Source organism: Lonchura striata, chromosome 11, assembly GCF_050655825.1.
Source record: "Lonchura striata isolate lonStrDom1 chromosome 11, ASM5065582v1, whole genome shotgun sequence".
NCBI lineage: Eukaryota > Metazoa > Chordata > Aves > Passeriformes > Estrildidae > Lonchura > Lonchura striata.
Window position 1 is genome coordinate 12,931,742 of NC_140713.1, and position 22,170 is coordinate 12,953,911.

General features: G+C 41.0%; 1 protein-coding gene across 1 annotated transcript in view; it reads left to right on the forward strand.

Annotated features, from left to right (window-relative positions):
- Window positions 1-4,306: 4,306 nt before the first annotated feature.
- The window catches only part of ADCY7 (adenylate cyclase 7), a 59,888-nt gene continuing 42,024 nt past the window's right edge, over window positions 4,307-22,170 (forward strand). Inside the window, exons 1-2 of the mRNA XM_085589583.1 lie at window positions 4,307-4,496; window positions 21,973-22,126. The gene's annotated coding sequence lies outside the window, so the exon portion shown is untranslated. The remainder of the gene's footprint in view (window positions 4,497-21,972; window positions 22,127-22,170) is intronic.

Here is a 22,170-nt window from a genome sequence, read left to right on the forward strand (position 1 = left end):
AGGTGCAGGTGGTTTTTTGGTTATTAATCCAAGAATTCAAACAGAACTTCCTAGCCCAGGTTCTGGAGCTGCAAGTGGTGGGAGTTCTATTCCTAAGTCCTTCAGTTCTCTAGGAAACTCTGCATAAGCTCCTCAGTCACACACTTTTTTGTACACCCTTGGTATCTTCCCTAGTTATCATTTCCCAGTGCCATGAGCTTGTAGTTTTCTTTGGAGAAATTTTTTTTGTCCCACTGACTTTAATGAAGGCTGAAGTGCTAGAAAGCATGATTGTCTTTCCAAGTCAGCCAAGAGTCTTTGACAACTTTAAAACAAATAACAAGAGACCTGAATAGCTTTTTGTGTCCCCAAAGAAACATGTATGACATCTATTGCTCTGTTTAGAGAAAGCAACAAATAAACTCCCAAAGTTGGTCAATTGATCCAAAAGCCAAAAATGCAAACCATGCTCATGCATTTAGCAGCATAAACCTGAGGGTTTTCAGCAAGTAATTATAATATTGCCCTGAAAGTAAGGGTGATAGCAGTGTAGCAGCTCAAAATAATGTCTTACTACATCCTTCCTAAGCATGTCGTGTCAAGCAGGTTGGGATTGTTCTATTATTAGATATCTTTACAGGAAATGGCAAATCAAATTGTTTGCCTCATTCTCTAAATTGATCAGTGGCCAAAGAGAGTGGAGTGTCTGCGGATGCACGCTGGTAAATACATGCTAAATCTCATCCAAAACAAACAAACAAACAATATTCTAATAAATATTTCCTACTGTAGAGTTCATTAAAAACAGTTCATTTCTGTCTTTCTGAATCAGAATCATGAAACTAGTGACAAAAAGCAGAAATTACTGTTGTCTTGGTCACTGTTTCTGGGTATTTGAGGAACTACAAAAAGGCAGCATGGTAAAGCATGCTACCCTACCCATGCTGTAGTGTTGCAGGACCTCAAAGGAATATATTAAAAGTCTACCTGCTTTTACAAGTACAACTCCACATATTGTGATACTTTATATATTGTCTAACCCACAAAAGAGTGCTCTATATTAATTTTCAAGTTTTTCCTAAAGGTTTAAAAGAATATTTTCTGAGGTTATAAATATATTTCTGATTTGCTTTTGTCAGATATTTATTTGGTCAGCAACCACTATATGAGTCCTAACTGACTCATTTATGGGAACCACTGAAAATCTGAGTGTTGAAACATTTTGCAAATAAAATTATTTAAGAAAAAAAATGCTATCATCTTCTTTACTACTATGAATAGTATAAGCACACACAAACTGAAGGCAGGTTCAACCCACGGTGACTTACTAAAAGAAAAATGTAAACCCCTCACATGAGAATTATACTTGAAGTTTATTATGTTTTTTCTCTCTGCTTCTTTTTAAAATAGTGATCTTTCTCTGTTTCATAATGACTCATGGCCCCGGGTACTGTAGCAATTTACATTGAAGCACACTTCTGAATTGTACAAAACAGGCTCCTGTAATGTAGCTACCTTTGTTTTAAACATCCTATCTACAAATAACTTACACAGAAATATAAAAATTTAGTTTTGTTAGAATTTTATCAGCAAATATGTTGCATTTTAACAAACCCTAAAACTATTTATGATATTGTTATCCAGTTCAATCTTGAGGAAGATTAGATTTGTGTGTTTAATACTCTGACTTTATATACTCAATATGTACATATGATTGTAGAGTTGTTGGATATTTTTCTAAGCAAGAGCTTGAAAATAATAATGGTTGCTTGTCTGTGAGGAAAACTTTCACAAAAGCAAATACAACCCTAAGGGACTGCTGTATTCAAATCTGGACATTTCAGAAGGACCTCCAATGAAGGGCTAAATATCCACAGTCTGACATTTACAGCTACCACATATGCATAGGAAATTTATTTAGGATTAATTTACAAGGGCAAAAAGATAAGGCACTAAAAGCACAAGTGAGGTGCTGTCACTCTGCTCACCCAAGACAGAACCTTGTGCTTGGGTGGTGGCGTTAGCAGGCTCCCAGCAGTGCCAGCTGCTCTCCAGCAAGGGGTGGTAGCATCTGCTTGTGAAGTCAGCCCTGGCTGTTCTTCGGCTGCCGGCGCTGAGAGAAACCTCAGCAGCTCAAAAGAGAACGGGGGAAATCTGTATGTAACACCTGCAGGAGGCAGTGAGCTGGATATTAATTTCCATAATTTGCTTTTTTTTTCCTTTTACATACTTTTTTTTTTTTTTTTTTGCTAGAATTATGTTACAGTAATTGCTGCTAGTTTAAGAGTAATCTGCACAACAGTGAACATAAAGCACTTGGAACTGCTGCCATTAAAAAACCCCTACAATGTCAGTTGTGTTGAATCATGCAGGAATTTTTAGACCTTACTCTGGGATAGCAAATACTTTTTGTAGGTATACAGAAATGATGTTAAGCAATCTGTGTACTCAGAAGGTCCACAAGATTCTGATGAAATGATAAATTGAGTCCATCTGCTCTGAAATGACTCCATTTGTGATCTCAGCAGAAGATCACAATGGAAAATGTATTTTCCATTTCCTGCAGTTTTTAAAATCTTATTATCTAATCCAACTTCCAGTGAAGACAATTATTTTTAACAATCATTTTACTGGAAGATCCTTCTCCTTTCCAGTAAGAAGTGGTCTGAACAGCCTGTGCACTGCTTCTGTCTAAATCCTCCTCTAACTTCCGAGTGCTTTTGGACACTAGGTCCAAAATGGGAATGGGAAGACCAAGGTATGATTCAGTACCTTGCACATAGAAGTGTTGCAGGGCAGGGCTCAGAGGAGCAGAGTACAGCTCTCTTGCTGCACAGTCCTGTGCCTCGGGTACCTAACCACTTCTCCAGCTGTATTCCTTATCTGTTGTCTCACACAGCTGAAACTGGATTTAAATAAATTCCTTCCTGAAATTCAGCCTGAAATCATTCTAATAGCTGGGCAGTCTCAGACAACACAGCCTTTCCTATTTACTGAGCAATAGTGGAACAGGAGTTAGAGAGTCACAGAAAGCTGTCGTGCTTACGATGTGTGCCCTGCGCTGCTGCTCCCTCCACGAGTCAACTGAAGCACATCGCTCGGGCCTACGAGAGGGGAAAGCGCCAGCTGGCTGGCAGGGCACAAATACAAACTGTGTTTAGTTACTAAGGTATTATTGCAGTCATGGTACGTCCATGGATGACTAACACATGGCTGTAGCTGCAGGTAGCCAGGCACACACCTGCCTGCCATGGGCTGTATGCGGTTGCCAGTGACTAACAGCTCACCAGATAAGCTTAATCCAAAAATCCATGGGAATCAGTGTTTCCTTCTGCTGCCTCCAGTGAGCTCTGCCTTGGACTTGACGTGTGGTAGAGCCAGGCTCCCTCTGAATTAGTGGCCGAGGCTTGGTGCCCTGAGGAACCACTGCCAGCCCGGTGAGACTCCCAGGGAACATTCTGGGACCCAACGGAGCGATGGGAGCCCGGCGCTGTGGGACGGCACGGACAGGTCCCCCATGTGCAGCCTGTGGCGAGGCGGGGAGCTCTGCCAGAGCCGCCGCAGCAGCGGTCAGATGTAAAACACACTGGCTGTAAACTTCTGTATTTTTCAGAGTCCCGGGCAGAATTCTGTTTTCGCATCTGTACAGCGTGAACGCTTATGGGGGGACACACGGAGCCCCCGAGCCGTGCGGGACGGGGGCTGCAGACCTGGAGCGGGCAGAGCTGAGGGGAGAGCCCCTCACGATGGCGGGGAGCCCCTGACCATGAGGGGGAGATCCTCACGATAGTGGGGAGACCCTGACCATGAGGGGGAGACCCTGACCATGATGGGGAGACCCTGGCCATGAGGGGAGAGCCCCTCACGATGGCGGGGAGCCCCTGACCATGAGGGGGAGACCCTGGCCATGAGGGGAGAGCCCCTCACGATGGCGGGGAGCCCCTGACCATGAGCGGGAGACCCTGACCATGAGTGGGAGATCCTCACGATGGCGGGGAGACCCTGACCATGAGCGGGAGACCCTGACCATGATGGGGAGACCCTGGCCATGAGGGGAGAGCCCCTCACGATGGCGGGGAGACCCTGACCATGAGGGGGAGCCCCTCACGATGGCGGGGAGACCCTGACCATGAGGGGAAGACCCTGGCCATGAGGGGAAGACCCTGGCCATGAGGGGGAGCCCCTCACGATGGCGGGGAGACCCTGACCATGACGGGGAGCCCCTCGGGCCATGCCCCGGCGGTGCCGGCGGCGCTCCCGGCGCGGGAGCAGAGGCAGAGGCAGAGGCAGAGGCAGAGGCAGAGGCAGAGGCAGAGGCAGAGGCAGAGGCAGAGGCAGGAGGGGCGATGCCGCCGCGGTCCCGCCCCCGCCGCGCCGGGGAGGCTCCGCGGGCCCCAGAAACACCTCGGGCGGCGGCAGCAGGAGGAGGAGGAGGAGGAGGAAGAAGAAGAAGAAGAGCAGAGCCCGGTCCCAGCCGCAGCCCGAGCCGCTGCCTGCTGCTCTCCCGCCGGCCGCAGGTGAGACCGCCCCGCGAGTGAGGGCTCGGGGGTCGCGCTGCGCGGACCGCGACACGAGCAGTGGAAGGCTCGATAGGTTTCCCGTACAATGGTTATTTACTGCCTCGTATGACACCACTAGATACACTTGGGAACAGCGAACAAATGTTGAGATCCATAAACGTTTTTTCCAAGTTTTTTTTTTTTTTTTTTCTCTCAGAAAAGGGAGGTTTGGTAAAGCTGCGAGGCCTGAGTGTTGGCACATGAATGGAGAAGTTAGGGGGTTGTATTTTGTGCTCAAAAGCCAAAAGCTGGAGTTTTTTTAGTAGAGGGTATTTCAGATCCTTTTGGATTGCACTTTTTTAACACAATAGGGCTTTAAACTGCTGAAGGAGGTACTTAAATACCTCTGCTTGAAATATCCGCAGAAGTTTGGTTTGTGTCTTGTTTTACTGCTGAATAGGTAAGTTATTTCTAATCTCCATGGGATGTGTTATGGCACTTTTATAACAAGTGTTAATAAAGGGCTTAAAACATTTTAAAACGTTGTACAGCATCGGATCACTGTTGCTGGGATGTTGATGCTGCCAGCGGCAGGTGAAGGATATCCTGGGACACGGACAAGGCATCACCAGGGACCCAGGACTCTGTTCAAGTCTGTAAAGCCTGAGACCTCTGTCATAAGCAGTAGGATATGGTCAGCACAAGTGCTGAGAACTGGGCAGAGACACTTTGAAACCCTTTCTGGACATGCAAAGTAAATATGCAGTGTAAGGTTTGAATTTGGTTCAGCAGAGAAGTCTGTTTTTCTCCTGCCAGATGTGTTATATTTTATTTGTATTACTGAGAGCCTGACACACTTGGTTGTGGCCCAAGACCTTGCCATGATAAGTGCTGTGCAAATATAAAGTGGGGAAAATCCACACAAATGTACCTAAAAACTTTGGTTTTGATTCTCATAATTCTCATAAATTATGAGATTTATTATAGGAAAAAAAGAATCTAGGCACTGCAATATGAAAATTTCTTCATAGTGGGAAATAAGCTGTAAATGTACCTGCATTAGTGACCTTACTGTTTTCAGCCAAAATTCATAATGGAGGAGTTTGAGGGGTGGTGATTCTTGTTTGTTTGTTTGTTTGCTTTTGGGGTTGTTTTAATAGAAAAGAGTGACCTGGAAACTTCTAAAAGGAACTCATTCCCCCCTTCTCCCCCCACCCCACCAAAAAAAAAAAACAACCAAAAAACCAAAAAACCAAAAAACCAAGTGAACTTGTTCACTTGATATCTTTATGTCTAAAAAGGAAAATTACTATAAAGCAATTTTGTAGCTATTATAGATTTTGAAGGCTACTAACAATAATTTCCAATACTATTTTTAGAGCAAGAGAAAAACTCCAGGAGGGTTTAATGCTTGTGTCAAGGTCAAAAGTAAATATTTTTTTTTCTTTGTTTAGTTATCCTGATCTTTCAAATGCTTAAGTCCTGAAGGAAATCTGAAAGGATTTTTGTGGTCCCCCGTAGGTGGAAAGAGAATGTTTTGAGGTGTATTTGCCAAAGTCACCACACCTTGACAGTTTCCCATATCCAGAAGTGTGGAACAGAACTGAGGTGTGTGTGGAATACTGCTCTGAAAACAGTAAACCAATACGGAAGATTTCTAATGGCTATTATGGCATGTTAGTTTTGCTTCCAGAAGCCATTAGTGACAGCAATTAGGGTCATTGGGGGTTCTTGTAAAGCAGCCATTAAACTTCTTAAATTTTTCTTAATGAAGCTAATGTCAATGCCGCTAAGAGAAAACAAGGGAGAGACTTCATTCCCTAATGTATGTGGGCATTTATGTCCTCACAGCTTGTGCTGAGTGAAAAAGCAGGTGCTGGTGCAGAGCTAATTAGTTTAAAGTGTAAGCCTAGAGATGATGATCACTGTTTCATGTCAAGGTGGTTGTTTGTGTAATTGCCAGTTGCTCTTAGATTAAAAATTAGAAAAAGACAGTATTCCCCATGGAATTATAATAAAATCTCTAAGTTGGAATCTTAGATTTATTCTTGTGTTACACCTTTGACATGGGTTTAACGTTACAGAATTTATCAAGATTAGTTTATTGTTACAGAATTTATCAAAATTACTTGTTCTGATTTTAACTTATTATGAAGTCTGTAAAATATAGAGTGAAATACTTCACCCAGTTATTGTTCCCTCAGTCTTACAGTTTGTGGTGAAGCCACGTTTTATCTTTCTGAAAAAGGATCCAGCCTACTTGGATTTGTTCCAGATTAATACAATGCGCTCAGCATCTGCAAAGCTTCTGTATTGCAAGCGTCATTTAGGACTTTTCTTTATAGAAATACGGATTTTTCTGTATAGAATTGTGTGAATCGGGGTGTGTTTTATGTCCTCGGAAGTCCGGCTGGGGGCTGAGGTGTGCGGGAGCAGCAGTGGGTGTGCGGTGGTGGCACCGGGGAGCCGCTGCCCCTCGCTGCCCTCCGCTCTCCGCCACAACCAGCCGAGATCTCGAACATCTCCAAAGACTTGCGCTCAGCCAAAACGTTACAGACCTTCCTGCAACCAGCAAGGCTCTCCAGGTGAAAGCCGGGACCTGCTTGAGCCAAAGAGCTCTCTCTCCTACCCTAGTAAAACCCGGTCAATATTCAAATTGAGAAGTGCAGGGTCTAAAACACCATTTGAGGAGTTAACAGGTTCTTTCAAAGGCTGAATACCTTATATAAAGAGGGAGATAACCTGTTCAAGTAGCATCTGCAAAGTTTCAAGATGATGGTCTGCAAAACTGACAGGATGTCATGGTGTGAAATAGTTTGTAATCACTGTGCGCTCAGATCATCTTGTATTACAATAAGGAAGTGCAACTTCTTCCTCAGGCCGTTACAGCAGACTTCACGAAGAGTCCGTCTTGTGTTTGAAAAAAAAAAAAGAGCTTTATAGTTTTGTATTTTACATTTTGAGAACAGTAAAGATATTGTTCTTGGATTTCCTCCTACTCTTACAAAGCCAGAACATTTTCAACTGGAAAAAAATGCTGCCTTAAAAAAATTATGAGTTTTACAACACTCTTATCTCATAATAAAAATCATTATCATTGTTATCACCAGAGACTTGGAAATTGCTTTTAATAACTGTTGTTTGCCTTTGACCTCTAATACCATCCTATCTTCCTAAGCCTCCTCAAATAGGATCCAGGCTGTGTCTTGTGGTGCTGAGCAGCAGGGTAGTCCATAGATGCAGGCAGGGGGACAAGCCATACATTGGATCTTTCCTTTGGAAGTGTTTTTCTTTGCTCAGTAATAACATATGATAGCAAAATATGCTGTAATGACATTTCCTGCACACCATGTGTAGGTCACTACTGCTGAGCATTACCTCTTCAGTTAACAAGATTTAGGGTATAAAAGGTGGAATGATTCTGTGTAGGTTACTCAAAGAAACAGCAGAATTTAAGTAGAAACTGGGGCTGCTGTTCCTTTTCCAGCCAAAGCATTGCTTTACCTCAGTACCTTGGAATTATGACATGTGTTAAAATGTGCCCTCCAAACAGCTTTGTTTTGTGTAGTCTCTTTTCAGTAGCACTTTTACAAAAAATAAACAAACCTTCTCCTCTGTAGTAGCCAAGCTGCTGGTTTGATTTCTCCAGCACAGGCCCTGCCGTTCAGAGGCTTTAAAGAAGAGCCAACAGAAAGAAAGAAAGTTTTTAGAAAGAAATAAAGTAAGAAACAAAGTCAAAGCCGGCTCTCCTGTGACAGCAGGGCTGTATGCACAGCTTTTCCTAAGAGCTTCCTTCGCAGCTAATGGCCAAAATGCTCCTCTCTTAACAGCTGTTCTGTAATCCTCTTTTCAGCATTAAAAGTGGCTTCTGGTCTGTAATTAGAGGGAAGGAACCAACAGGGTGTGTTTAACTTCTGTCTCTGGGCACAAAACTAAAGTGAATAAGCAATGATTCTAGTTGAAAACGAAGTAACAAAAATTACCAAGGCTGCAACTGGTGTAAGTCAGAGAAAGGGGACAAGTTTCCTTGAGCAGAGCTGGCTGTTTGTGGCAGCCTCTCCCTCAGCTGCTGTGTTCACGCAGTGTCTGTGTGTTTGCTCTGCTCAGGTTGCTGCTGGCGCCTTCTGGCAAAGTGAAGTGCAGGAGGTAAAATTCAGGCTCATTCTCCAGTGATCCTGCGTCTCTTAAGGGCAGTGATGGGGCTTTTGTCCCACCTTCTGTTCTGTGGGATGCACAGACAAGTACTGTTTGTCATGCAACTTGTCATTCAGCCCACAATAAAAGAAATGTATTTTTTTGAGGTGTTCAGCAAGAATAGCAGTAATTTTTTTTTTTAAATAATGCTGCCTTGTAAATGGCTTGTTATAAAGCCACAAGCTTAGTCTCAGAATCAATACAAAAATGCTTAAAAGGGTTTTAATAAAGTTGTTAGGTCTTGAGACTGCTTGCTTTATTTCAAGGAAAGAGACAACATAGTAAATATTTTATAGGTAGACAAATGTAGAAGTAGTTTGCCTGTGACTGTATATTTTTGGCTTTAGGTTGTTACTTTTCACTCCACGAATATTTGTTATGACTAATAATGATAAGTTAGAATTTCAATGAGTTGAATAAAATATTGTAGTATGATGCTCTTCATTTATAATACAGCTTAGGTTTCAATATTTACTTATTTACTTAATGTCCAGTCTGGGTCATTTTCTGCTTAATTTATATAAAAAATATACATTCATTCTGAGGGGTTCTTTGAAAGAACTAGTTGATGATCAAACCACCTAGCAGTGACTAATTACTTGAATACTGTTTTCCATTCAAGTAACCAAAAGGGTGAGGGAACAAGCATTCCAGGAGGATGACAGAGCACATGGAAGGGCTGGGCAAGGAGTGCAGCTGAGAAGGAGCTCACAAAGGTGAACTGGGACAGACTAAGCTCACTGAGGTTTATCCAAACTCAGCTGAAATTAATGGAAATGGGTGATAAAGCCCTGATCACTTAAATGCCAGATATTCTTAGCATCTGGCTCAGGTTAACCTGAGTCCATCTGCTGCGGTATTTCAGGCAGGATCTGCTTGCTCAAACAAGTTCAGACACAGGCTGTGGGGAACAACACGGATTGGGTCAAGTTGGGAGAGGATAAACTTTGTGCTGGAACTTTTCTGTGTGTCTTTCTCTTTTTTCCTGTTATTGCTACTGAGCACATGTGGGAGTAAAACAAAAAAATAAGTCACGGTAGCAGAAGAGAATTTTGGGTTCAATTTTCTCATTTGAAAGGAAGTTGAGGTACTGCTATCAGAACTTTCTCACTTCTTGACACCCTTTGCCTGACCTGCTGCTCCTCCTTTGCTGGCTGTTTCAGCTGTGAAGATGACAGGTATGTAAACACCAAGGAAACAAATATTTATGTACTTGTGAGACACATGCTTGTTGCAATAAACAAATATAACAGAGAATGTGTTAAATATATGTCGGCATTACTAATGCACTTTAATCAGGATCTGGGTTTTGAGGTTAAAATGCGTCTTCCTCTAGATTTGACGTAACTACCAGTCACTTTGTATTCTTGTGAGCAGATTGAGTTTTCAGGTTTTTGGGCCCAATTTTGCTCTGTTATGAAGTATCCACCTTGTTCAAGATATTTATTTTTTCTTCCAGCAAGGTTTTGTGTATATACAGGAGGGCATGTCCTCTTTTGTGAATGTCCTGGGACGTTTAAATCTCTTTCTGCTCACTTGTTAGGTAACAGTGACTAATGATGTTTGGGTAAAAAAAGTGGGTTTTTATCCTAGAAATATATGATTCTGAATATGAACACAGAAGTAAGCATGCTGAAGGCTTTGATTTTTATGGTGCAGCTAAGCAGGCTCAAGGAGCAGCTGTCACTAGAAGCCAGCAGCTCTGTTCACTTCCTGCCCCTGTGCTTCCACCCCGCCCTGAACTCAGCACTGGTGCTCATCTGACCTGCTGCAGAGATGAATCATGAAGCTAAATGGACAAAACGCAGTTTTTTTTCATAGGATAAGCATTTTTTAAGTATGGTTTTTTTTTCCTCTGTAGGAACAGAACAACCAGGCTAGAGGAAGTGGCCAGAACACATTGTTGAACTTCTAGAGAGACAGGCAGGGACAATTCCCTCTGCATCAGTGGTGGCTGTACTGTACAATTGGGCTCCTGGTTATCCAAGTAGTAAGTTATACTTCTGAAACATGCTGGAAAAGTGACCTGGACTCTGTTTTGGTCAAACATATTGCCAGTTGATTTGTTATCCCAATTTCAGTATTTCTTAAGAGGTCTTAACAGAGGTCTGTTCCTCTTGTACAGCAGGAAATGAACATAAAAATATTTCACTGTAGTACTTTTTAAAAATCATCAATTTTTTTGTCAAGTTCCTGAGGAGTATCCTGTTTTGAATTTAGTAGTTTTTGCTTTTTATTTTTAGATTGCTAATTGTAACAATTACAAGCCCGCACTCCCTCCCTCAGGATGCTGCACTTTTAAAATAAGGCAGAAGATGCTTTGCGGTGCTACAGCAACAGTTGAGTTGATGTATATTATGGTTTGCTTGAAAATGTGCAGTCTTGCTGCACATTAGATAATAACAAAAAATTCACATTGGAAGGTACTCAAAGCTAGGAGTTGCTCAGAGAAAGTGAGAACTTGATTTGATAACAGTACGAACACCATGATTACCTTTCAAAGAAATAGGAAAACCCCAGTATAGTTACTTGGTGAAGACAGTTTGATGCAGTTTTTACAGTGCCACAAAAGGCAAAATTCCACACAGGCTGTTTTATTTTCCCCAGCGAGCTGATGTGTTGATTGCTTGCATGTTCAGACCTCACTTGTGGAGTTGTAGAACATGATCCAGTGACACAGGTTGTCAGAGCAGAGCTGTATGTGGGTGTTAATTGCTTCTGGTCAGGTGCAGACCAATTATTTAAGGATCTTGTTAGATAAAGGAGATTAAATTGCAATTCATTAATAATATATAGGGAGTGTAAAGGGGGAAGTTTTGCTTTTCAAAATTCCGGACAAATTTAAGCAAGAAATAAGAGTTGCTCTTTTCTTATATTAACTCTGTATTCCATAACCATTTGTCAAGCATGTTTACACTGTGAATTTGGAGTGTAGCTGAACTGGTTTATCAGAGTAGCATTAAACACTTGTTTTGCATGTTGAATTAATTTCTGTCCTACTTTTGTGCAAGCAGCTGTACTTAGAAATATATTCTCCTGTACTTTTTTTAAACTGCATTGTTTATGGTTAGGCTTTTCCTGGAGCTCTCTGCTGCCATTAAGAATGCATATATGTAAAGATGCATAAACATCTATTGGTATAAAAAAGAAAACTAAAGCATCAGTTCTGAAGGCCACAGAATCCAAAATATTGTTCTTGTTTCTTTTTATCTTTCTGAATGACAGCTTCATCCTATTCTGTGTATCAGTATCCCAGGCATCATTCTTTGGGTTTGTGCATTTACAAACAGCCAATTTTCAGGAAGCAGTGGCCAAAAAAAAACCACCTGAACAACCAAGCTTACTACTTGCTGGTAATTCTGAGGAGTATTGGTTGTAGAAAGTACAGGAACTCTGGGAACTGGAAAGCCATGAATCGCATGTTGCAGTTTTTACATGCTATGAAAATCTCATTAGAAATGGAAGGATTTTCAAGAGGCGAAAAAAGTGAGACCAGGAGGAGAAGGAAAGATTTCTTTAACTGTGCACTGCCCTCACAGAATTGGGATAGGTTGCAGGCAGAGGAGACCTAATTATATTGTATTATTATTGCATGATAATACTGCAGTGGACCTGGGAAGAACTTGCCCTGATCCAGAGTCAGGCTTGGGTTAGTGCCCTTGATGGGAAGGCACTCTGGAGATACCAGAAGGGAGAAGGCAGTGTATGTCTTCTGAAACCTGGTGTATTTTAAAAGCCCTTCTGAAGGCAGCTGCCTAACACGTTGAAAATCAGGTTATCCAGAAATACTTTTAAATTGCTGTAACCTGAACTGTGCTGTCAGAGCGGTGGCCTGGCAGTGGGCAAGGGGAAGTGTGTCAGTTCTGAGTGGGGAACAGCTCCACTGCCTCATGGTTGAATTTTAATAAGTTCTCTTTTTGTCTGCAACTTAGTGATGGTATCACCCTGATTTGTGCCTTCTTTGCAAGGCACCAGCCAGCTGTATTTGTATCCACCCTATGTGCAAGTGCTTTTAACACCTCAGGGTTCTGGGTGCTGCCTCTCTGCACCCACTCACTGAGCCTGGACCTTAGGAACAAATGCCCTGGACATTAAAACCAGTTCTGACTCTGTCTTTTTAAAGTAAATAAACTTTTCTGGAGTCTCATGAGCTAGAAATACTTAACTCTTGGAGGCATGAGATAGCTGACAGTCACAAAGACATAGAGCTAGTAGTAAGGGGAATTTTTAAAGAAGTTTTCCAGGTGATGCTAGTGATTGCCTGTCAGTGCAGAACAAATTATACAGCATGCTTTTTGCCATATCTTCCTTCTTTGAAGTGCTCTTTAGGATTTGGTCAATGCTTCCCAGGGTTCCCATATCCCTGTTCCTGTATTGACACCCCCAGCACGGGCTTTTCTTTGCTCTGTGAGAAGGATCCAAGCAGCCTTTGATTCCTCTTCCCTGTGCTGCTCTGTGACCCTCTGGCCAGTCACGGACCCTCGGGTGGTCTGTTGCATGGTTACCATACAATTTGAGTTCAGACCTGAAAAACTGGTTTTTAAATGAACCAACCACCTGTTCTGCTAGGGAACAGCAAGGCCAGGTGATTGTGGATGATCTTTGCTGGTGTCTCATTCAGCAGAGGAGGCTGAGTCCAGGTGATTGTGGATGATCTTTGCTGGTGTCTCATTCAGCAGAGGAGGCTGAGTGCTGCTCATTCCTCATTGCAGTGCCAACCAGCCAGCTCTTCCTGTGTCCCCTTGTCACATGAAGGGCTGTTAGTTTAAAGAGCTTTAGTAATGTCCAGGCAAACTTCAGGTATGTGTCAGCTCCTGTGACAGCCAGGAGGAATTTGTGATTCCAGAGCACAGCTGCTTGTGATAGCAGAGCTTCCTCACCTCCCAGCTGTGCACCCAGGTGGCATAAATATATATTCTTACACCAGGGAAGCAACATGGTAATTATGATCACACTCGTTTTTTAGACAATCACCTGAGAGGGTGGCTGCACAAAACATTGTCAGGGACAAGTTAAATAATGCCTTAGTTATTACTTGTGTATACTGTTATCCAACATAAAGTAAACATGAGACAAATTATTCTGCTTTTCTTTACAGGAGAGGCTGTGAGTTTGTACACTGGCAGTTACTATGGGAAATTTTACATGCTATTAATCCTCAAGTTTTAATAGATCTGCTGATAATTTGTTTCTGTACCTAGGTAGGCCGTGTTCTTTGCCATGGTAGCCTTTAAAAAAGTCTTTGATAATTTGGACAGATCATTTGTAGCACACAGACCGTATTGTGTGCCTTTTTATTGGAAGTAAAACTTGAGTCAGAATGATCTCAAGATGTAGTTTTCTCTAGTTCTAATCTCCTTGAGATGATTGCTTGTATTCCTATTCATTAACTATTCATTAATTGTTTATTCCTTCCTATGTTGCTATATAGCTAACCACATGGAACATAGGTAACAGTGAGTTTTAATAACATGATGGTAACCTGAGGGGACACTGCACCTTCCTTGCAGTATTGCCAAACATAGCTTTTGGTTGTGAATTGTTTACAAAAAAAAAGCCTTTCAGAGCTGTATGCTGATTTCTCACTGCTTTTATGAATTTTTACCACCTTTTGGCCTAAGGTGAGTTCTTCTCAATAGTCACATGCTAAAAACTTTGTTTAAAACACAATTTTGTGATTCAGGATCCACTAAAAAGTCTGCTAACATTGATATTCTCATAAAATACTAATGCTGTGTCAGTGGGCTTAAACATTCTTATAACTTTCTTCCTGTCTTATTGGTGAAGTCAGCAAACTTTTAAACTCTTTCTTAGGACCTTTAGTTTTTTTATATCTATTTCCCAGTAATTTCAAGCATATTAATTGAAGAAATACATGGTGAAGATTACATGCTCCGTTTCTGGATTCTGCCACAGGGTTTTGTATTGATGCAGTTACCTTGGGTTTGCACTGTAGCTTGCTTGTGCAAGAGACTAATTTGAGGCCAGAACTAGGCATACTGCCTGCTCAAAGTCAGAGTACTGACACAAAAATCTGCCTTTATTGATGAACTTCCTGGCTCTTCTTTTGTTTGACTTCTGCCAGAATGAGAATCTGCCTTTTCTTCTTTGGGATTTCTTGATCTGCAGTCTGAGTTCCTTGATGCGTCATTCACTGAATCATCCCTGTTCCTCACACTGACCTCCTCTTGATCCTTTCTGTAGGGTCATAAAACCAGGGCAAATTGGGAGAGTCACTCAAGGGCTCAGAGGAGGAGCCAAGTGCTGCTCCCTGGCTGCCAGTGGGGAGCCCCACTCGTGTCTGGTCTGCCTCTGGGGAGGTCACTCACGCACGGCCCTGGCAGTGTCCCTGGGAAGCACAATTTGTGCTAACGTTCACATTCATCTCAGCCAAAGGAGGAAACATTCAAGGAAATTGAGAAAATCTAACACCACTTAGAAAAATTAATGTATTGCTTACTATTCTTGCTGCCCTGAATATATTTTTTTGCAAAATCTTAAGTTTTGTTTGTTGTGGCTGATTTGAGTCCTTGCTTTATGTTCACAGTACAGATTTGTTTCCAGCCATATGTTGGTAAAGTGGACATCTAGTATTCACTGTACATGTAAAATCTCTCTTATGTGTAGTTTGTTTGATGTGCAGCTTTGATTTCACTTTATTTTACTTCTTTTGTTTGTCATCCTGTCTAGGAAATCAGGATTTCATAAGTCAGTCGTGTGGGTGGAGAGTTCAATGAATGTTGGTTTCCATGTTCATGATATTTAGACACTAGCTAGTGTCTAAATGTAAAAATGTGTCTTAATGTTTTCTTAATTTGTGCTTGACATCTGCAACTGACAGTGTACAGTATGTTTCCCTATGGGACACTTTTTTCTTGTACCCCACTGGTTTTCTTTGAATGTCACTTGAACTTCTGCACATTTCTTGCAGATCTGCTGTGTCCCACGCAGTTTTTTGAACTCCACCTAAAGCTGGGAGCTTGTGTGAAAGACATTGAAAGCCTTTTTCTATGCTTGTCACTGAACACTTTCAATGTCTTTTTGTAAAAAAGACTTTAAAAAATGCTGTGGAGCAATTGGTGTTTTGAGAATTAAGTTTTGATTGTTTCCTTATACTTAATTCCAACTTATTTTATCATCTGTGGTTTCTTTGTGCTTATATGTGCTTATATATGCTTATAGGTACTTTTACCAAATAGTGATGAAATTATTGGTATAGTTCAATGTATATCTGTCTGAATAGAGTAATTGCTAATAGTCATTTTAAGGAGTGGATTTAAACAAAAATACCTACCAGACATTCCTTCCTTTCCTTGTTCTAGGTCTGTATGCTTAGGTTTAGCATGATGATAAAGTAGTAGAAGTTGGGTGTAAACCATTGTTTTATGATTTAAATGAATGTTACAGAATTTTTATGTCTGTGTGTAATACATAGAGTACCTAAAAATGTAGATTTGCCTGTTTTATGCACAGGTAAGGTCACTGAAAGGTTGCATATGGCTTATGATTTTCCTTGCCCTGAAACACTTGGATGTTAGTTCCTGGATAAAATGGGCTGCCTCAGTGATAAATATGAATATGGGGTTTGTCATATTGTGCATTACATTGTATTTCAGTGGTTTCTGCTTCATTTGTTGAAATTAATTTAAAACCAACAAAACGAATGAACTGTTAGTGTATGGGGTTTGCATTTGTAAATATTTGTGGAATGTGTTACATCAGAAACACTAAAAATGTAAATGTTTGTATTTTTTTTCTCACTGTGAACTCATGTCTTTTGAAGCTGGTAATCAAATGCAAAAAATACCTGGTTTAGAGATTAGCCTCTGGAAGGTGTGCAAGATAAAAACCAGTAGGAGCTGGAAATTGGTCACAAATGATTGATATTTTTTCTGTTTGTGTACTTAACTCCCTTCTGTCTAGAAGAGTGAGCTAAACTTTTCAAATAGTTCTTTTTATCTGCAAAGTCCCTCAGTTCTTCCTCCCCTATTTCTTGCTCTTGAATACAGATCCTTCTCGTGTATATCTTGCCATGCAAAAATTGTAAGTTGGAAGGGAAGAGCATCTTTTTTTTAATCTGTGTGAAATGACTGGATTTTTAGGTAGCAAACTTGAAGTGTGTTTACTGGTGAAAGCATAAACCTGGCAGCCAAAATATGTGAGTGGTGCTCACAGGGTGATTCTAGCAAGTCTGATTTATTTCTGGCTTTTTCATTCTGTGAAATGTTGATAGAAATAAGAGTACATGAGGTCTTATTTACTCATCCTGGAAGCTCCCAGACATAAATGGAAAATGTTCTGGACATTAACAGTAATTTGGCTGCTGGAAGTTGCCCAAAGTACTGGCAGTGTGTTCTTGCTCTTACTGAAAAATAAAGTAGCAGCTCTTCTTTCTTTCATAAGTGTATTTGTGTTTGGATCCTGCTCAGAAGCCTGTTGTGAAAGTCATCACTTCTAATTGCACCGTGCCCCAGGGACCTCCACAGGGCATTGACGGGCTCAGGACTGACTCAGAGCTGAAATTATTGACGCTGCTCATCTAGAAAAATGATGCAATTACAACTCTTCTCCCTGCTCTGGGAAAGGATCTTGGATCTCCTCTTTCAGTTTTCAGAGGTGGGGTGGGCCAATCTGACTCGAGTGAGTCTTCCTTGCTTGCATATATTTATCAATCCCTTCTTTTTACAGTTTTGAATATTTCCTGCAGGTCAGAGACTGTGCATAACTCAACTGTTAATGGCTTTTGTCATGTGTTAAAATAGAAAATTTCAGACCACCCTGACTACTTGCCTGGTGCTAAAGGCATTGAGAGGTCTGGTTTCCCCTGAGGAGCTGATCTCTTCTGTTCCTGGCTCTTGCCTTGCATCTGTCTGGGCTGTTCCTCATCTTGGGGCACATGTGGGAGCACAGTTCCTCCCTCCTTAGCATTTAGGCTAAGGAGCACATTCCTGCTGTCACCTCGTTGTTCTGCCTCTGCTCTGCAGCCAACTGCTCTCAGCTATCCCAGCTGAGCTGCCCTCAAAGCTGCTGTACATCATCACTGATCCTATCTGCCTCTTGGGCAAAAAGGAACAAAACCTAGGAGAGATAAATGGTTATTTTTGTGTTGATCTGTAGTCCTAGAAACAGTGACATGCACATACTGAAAGAATGATGTGGCAACAACATAGAATAAGTGGTGAGGAGGAAGAGGGAAGAGAAGAAGAAACTTGTTGAGCAAATATTACTGTAGACACCCCTCTTGTGGAGCCAGGATCTGTGGGTTTATTTCTTTAAAATGAACAGCAAAACTTTCTGTTTCTGTTCATTAAACTGACCTAAACTCTGCATGTAGGGAGGATGGAGATTTATGAATAAGCTGCTGAAGAAGTTTGCAGCTGAGCACATCCCAGACACCTCTGATTCCCCACGTGGGCCTCCCCTGTGGGGTCAGGTTTGCTGCTCGGGCAGGTACGGAGCTGCACCTCGGCAATCGGGCATTGGTGGCAGTACCTCAGAAACAGTGCTGGTGTTCCAGCCACGTGAAAAGAATGGAAAGGAGCCTCGTGATTCCATCCCCTGTTCTGTCACACCATTGCTCAGGGACGCTGATTCCATTTGCTACTGAAAAACTGGCATTAAAAGATCCCCCGAGTTTCTGTAAGTGCATTTAAGCCCTGGTTGCTGTGTTGTTTTTGTAACCACCATGTCTGTCAGTGGGAGCTGAAGCACAGGCATTCTGCTATCCTTAACATTATGCATTCTTATCTAATTATATATTTATTTTTGAAAATATAATGCTATTATGAAATAACTTAATTATTATTTTATGTGATATTTAAAGCCCAGCATTTCGCTTCCTGCCACAGCTGAACAGACATTCTCCTCCAGGAATTGTATGTTTCTGGAAGTATGATAATAAAGTCCAGCAAATATTTAAGTGCCAGCAAAGAGGTTTGCTCTAATAAGTTGTTATAGTCCAAAATTATCTGTATCTTATAAGCTTGGACCTAATGTATTCCTAAAACATCTTGTGAATATTCATTTATTTTGTTTGCATCTTTTGTGGGTGGCTGTTGGTATTAGGTCAATTCCTTTAGGCGAGAAGAAAGAGGATACCACACACTTGGAGTCTGTCAGCAGAAAATCCATAGGAGGGAGGAAAGAAATTAATTTGAGTTCTTTCATTTAAACACATTAGTTGTCCTCACACAGGGGCTAAGGGCTTCAAAAGGTTTTGAAAATTTTTATATTCACAAGATGGAATATGGGATTACAAGAGAGAAAAATAGTTCTGGAATTTATTGTGTTTTAACTACAGGATGTGGTTATTGAAATAATGTTCTTGTGCTTTTGGCAATAGCTGACTCTCAGGCCTGCTCTTAAATTGTGCTGAACAACTTCAGTGAGAGTTAGAAGTAATTTTGAACAGCTGACACTAATTAAATGGGTGATTTGTGCTTCTACAGGAGCTCCATGATCTACCAGGGAAGAACTGACCAGTGAACTCTCAGCTTTGGTTGCTCTTCCCAGATCTGCTCCTGAGCTGCTTCATAGCATGGGGTTTGGTTGAGCACTTTCCTTGTGTGTAACTGCTGGTTTCTCCTTGGAGTTCTGTGTAAAATGCGAGCTCTTTGAATCATGGTTATCTTTAATGAACTACCAGCAGGTTGGATCTTCAGACTATGGCTTATATCCATTAGTAGTTTGTATTCTGTTGGGGCATAGCAGATTTTCATGGAAATTTGTTTTTTCCTTCGTCAACATCTGAAGATAAACTCGGGATGGATCAGTTATGTAGTTCAATTACATTTTCATTGAAAGATACTGCTTTTTCTTAGTTTTGAATGGTTACTTCCTAGATTGTAATTTCTCAGTTTTTGGCACTTTAAAAAAATACTCATTATCCCATTTGATCTGATGGTGAATAGTTGATGTGGCATTATTATTTTGGTACATTTTCTGTCTCCTTTGATTGATTTAAGTCTCCCTAACACTAATCAGGGACTGTGCTTGTTACATACACAACTGTTGTGTACTTCTCTGTGCTCTAATACTCCAAACTTCAAACAAAGGAAACATGTGGAAAATATTAGGAGTGTTACCAAGTAACTAAGTTACCTATTTTTAATATGGCACGGTTTTGGTGTTTTTTTCACTTTTGACCAGTTTTAGCTTGATAAAGTTCAGATAGTTAAAAACCAAAAAAAACTCAAATGACCAAAATATGGTGAAGCAAATTTGTGCTGCAGGTGCAGCATTGATCCAGCAGCTCAATGCCACACAAATAACAATTTGGTAGGTGTGAAAAGCAAGTGCTGCTGTAGCAGCAAGGTGCAGGGCTCATAATGTAACTGGTTAAATGTTCTTCAGTCAAAATGAAAGCACCCCACAAGCTGTTGCTAGGGAAATAGGTGCCTGTGGTGAGTGTTGAATGCAGAGAGGCTTGTCTGTCTTGCAGATCAAAAATTGGCTCCAAGTACTTTGTGTATCACTTTACAGGCGGAAACTTGCTGCTTATCAGCAGGCTGGTCTCTGTGCCTCTGAGGAACTTCAGTTACAAATACAGAGAGAACCTTTTACTTTTTTAATTCTCTTCCCTTTACATTTTGATGTGAAGTATTTCTCTGGTGCATTATCTTTGTTTATAATGTCTGTGTAGGACAGGAATATCCCCAGGACCTGATCCTGAGGATGCTTCTATGGAGCAGCACCTTCATCCCTCTGTAACTAAAAGGAATCTTGCATGTAACTGTTTATCAGGGGCTCTGGATAAAATGATGATTTTAGGCATAGCTTTTAAAAATAACAAAAAAAAAGTTAGTGAAACTTTGTCAGCTTTGTATAGTTATTACATTAATTCTCTAAATTGCATTGTAATTCTCTAAGGTGTGCTATAAATTATGAATTACAACAAAGCACCTTCATAAACATGGGGTGATTTTTAAAACTGTCACAGTTCATTTTTCTAAAAGGCACTGTGATATTTCTGGGATGCTCTAACTATTCAGCATCTCCCCATGTGCTACTCCCCAGATGACACTGGTCCATTTCAGAAGAACAGGAGGCATCTCTCGTGATTATCAGACACTCACCCTTAATACTGGATACATGACACAGTGAAAGTAAAGCAGCAGTTTAGTTAGGCATTCCAAATTGTACATGTAACAGGTTTAACGAAGTCTTATTTTTATCTGCTTTTATGCATGCACAGACACAGCAGATTCATATCTGACTTTTCAGATGAACTCTCTGAGATATCTTGTGGCTTTTATTCTCATCTCTCTCCAAGGCTCCCAAAAGCCTTTGTCAGGGTTTTGACCTTTTACATAAGAATATTTTCCATCTTTCACCCAATTTTTATGAATGCAGATGCATGTAGGTCTTGGCTAGGTACAATTTACTCCTGGGCAAAATCTAATGGAAGTGGCCACAGCTGTCCCAAGACTTAGATATGAGCTGGACATTTAACCCACTGTGACAGAGTGGAGTGACTATTTTGAATGGTGGTTCAAGTAGTTTGTATATTTTAGCAAAAAATTAACAGCAAATGGCAGTAGATTTACTTCAATTCTTGTTGTGATAAAATACTTTGCATCCCTTCTGATTTTGTTCCAGATTATTTGGCAGTTTCATTTACCTTCTGCTTCCCAGAGTGGGTCCCTTGGTACTCCAAAACAAGCAAACTTAGAGTCAGAATGTCTTAATTTCCACACTAGCAGTAGACAAGTCTTTATCCAGAGTTACAAGTTCCTGGGAAGGAATATTTTGTTGGTGTGCTTTTGGTTTTTTTTCCAGCTGTTTTCCTGCCATATTGTCATATTTGCTGATCTGCAATATTTTAAGTTGTTTGGAATAATAGTTTTTAATTTAAGTTGCCTTTCATGGAGTTTTTTTTATTGCTGATATTTGGTCTTATGTGTAACAAAACTTATTGAAAAAGTAGGACTTTCATTATCGATGGTGCTGTGAAAGTTAGTAAAACATTCTTATCCTATTTTTAGCAGAGTTCCCTTTGCTGTCATGCAGGCCTTGCTTGAAAAGCATTGGCATCAGTTAGCATAAAGACAATGCCTCTCATCAGTCTTGAGCCTTCTCAGACTTTTCCAACTATGATTGTTTCAATCAGGTTATATTCATGCTGCAGCATGTCACAATATAGTTAAATACTTTTTCTTCTACTGATTGTCTGAGTAAAGGTTCATAGAATGTATGGCGGAGATTGAGAAGATTTTTCTTCCTTAAACTATGAGGGGAAGAAATAAAGCATTGTTAATGCCTATGGTGGCCCTTGGAGTAAAGATTCCCTGTCTTGTTGCAGGTTCCCATGTGTGGTACATCAAAAGATTTAGTGTCAAGGATTTAACCTGAGTGGGCTGCACTCACTCTCCTGTAGGAATTTCAAAATGATGGAACCAGACCATGGTGGAGCAGAGAAATATGGATTTTGCCAATGAATCCTGTGGCCTGTAATGGTAAGCAAACAACAAGCATGTGTTTCTTATCAGTGGTCCCAGTA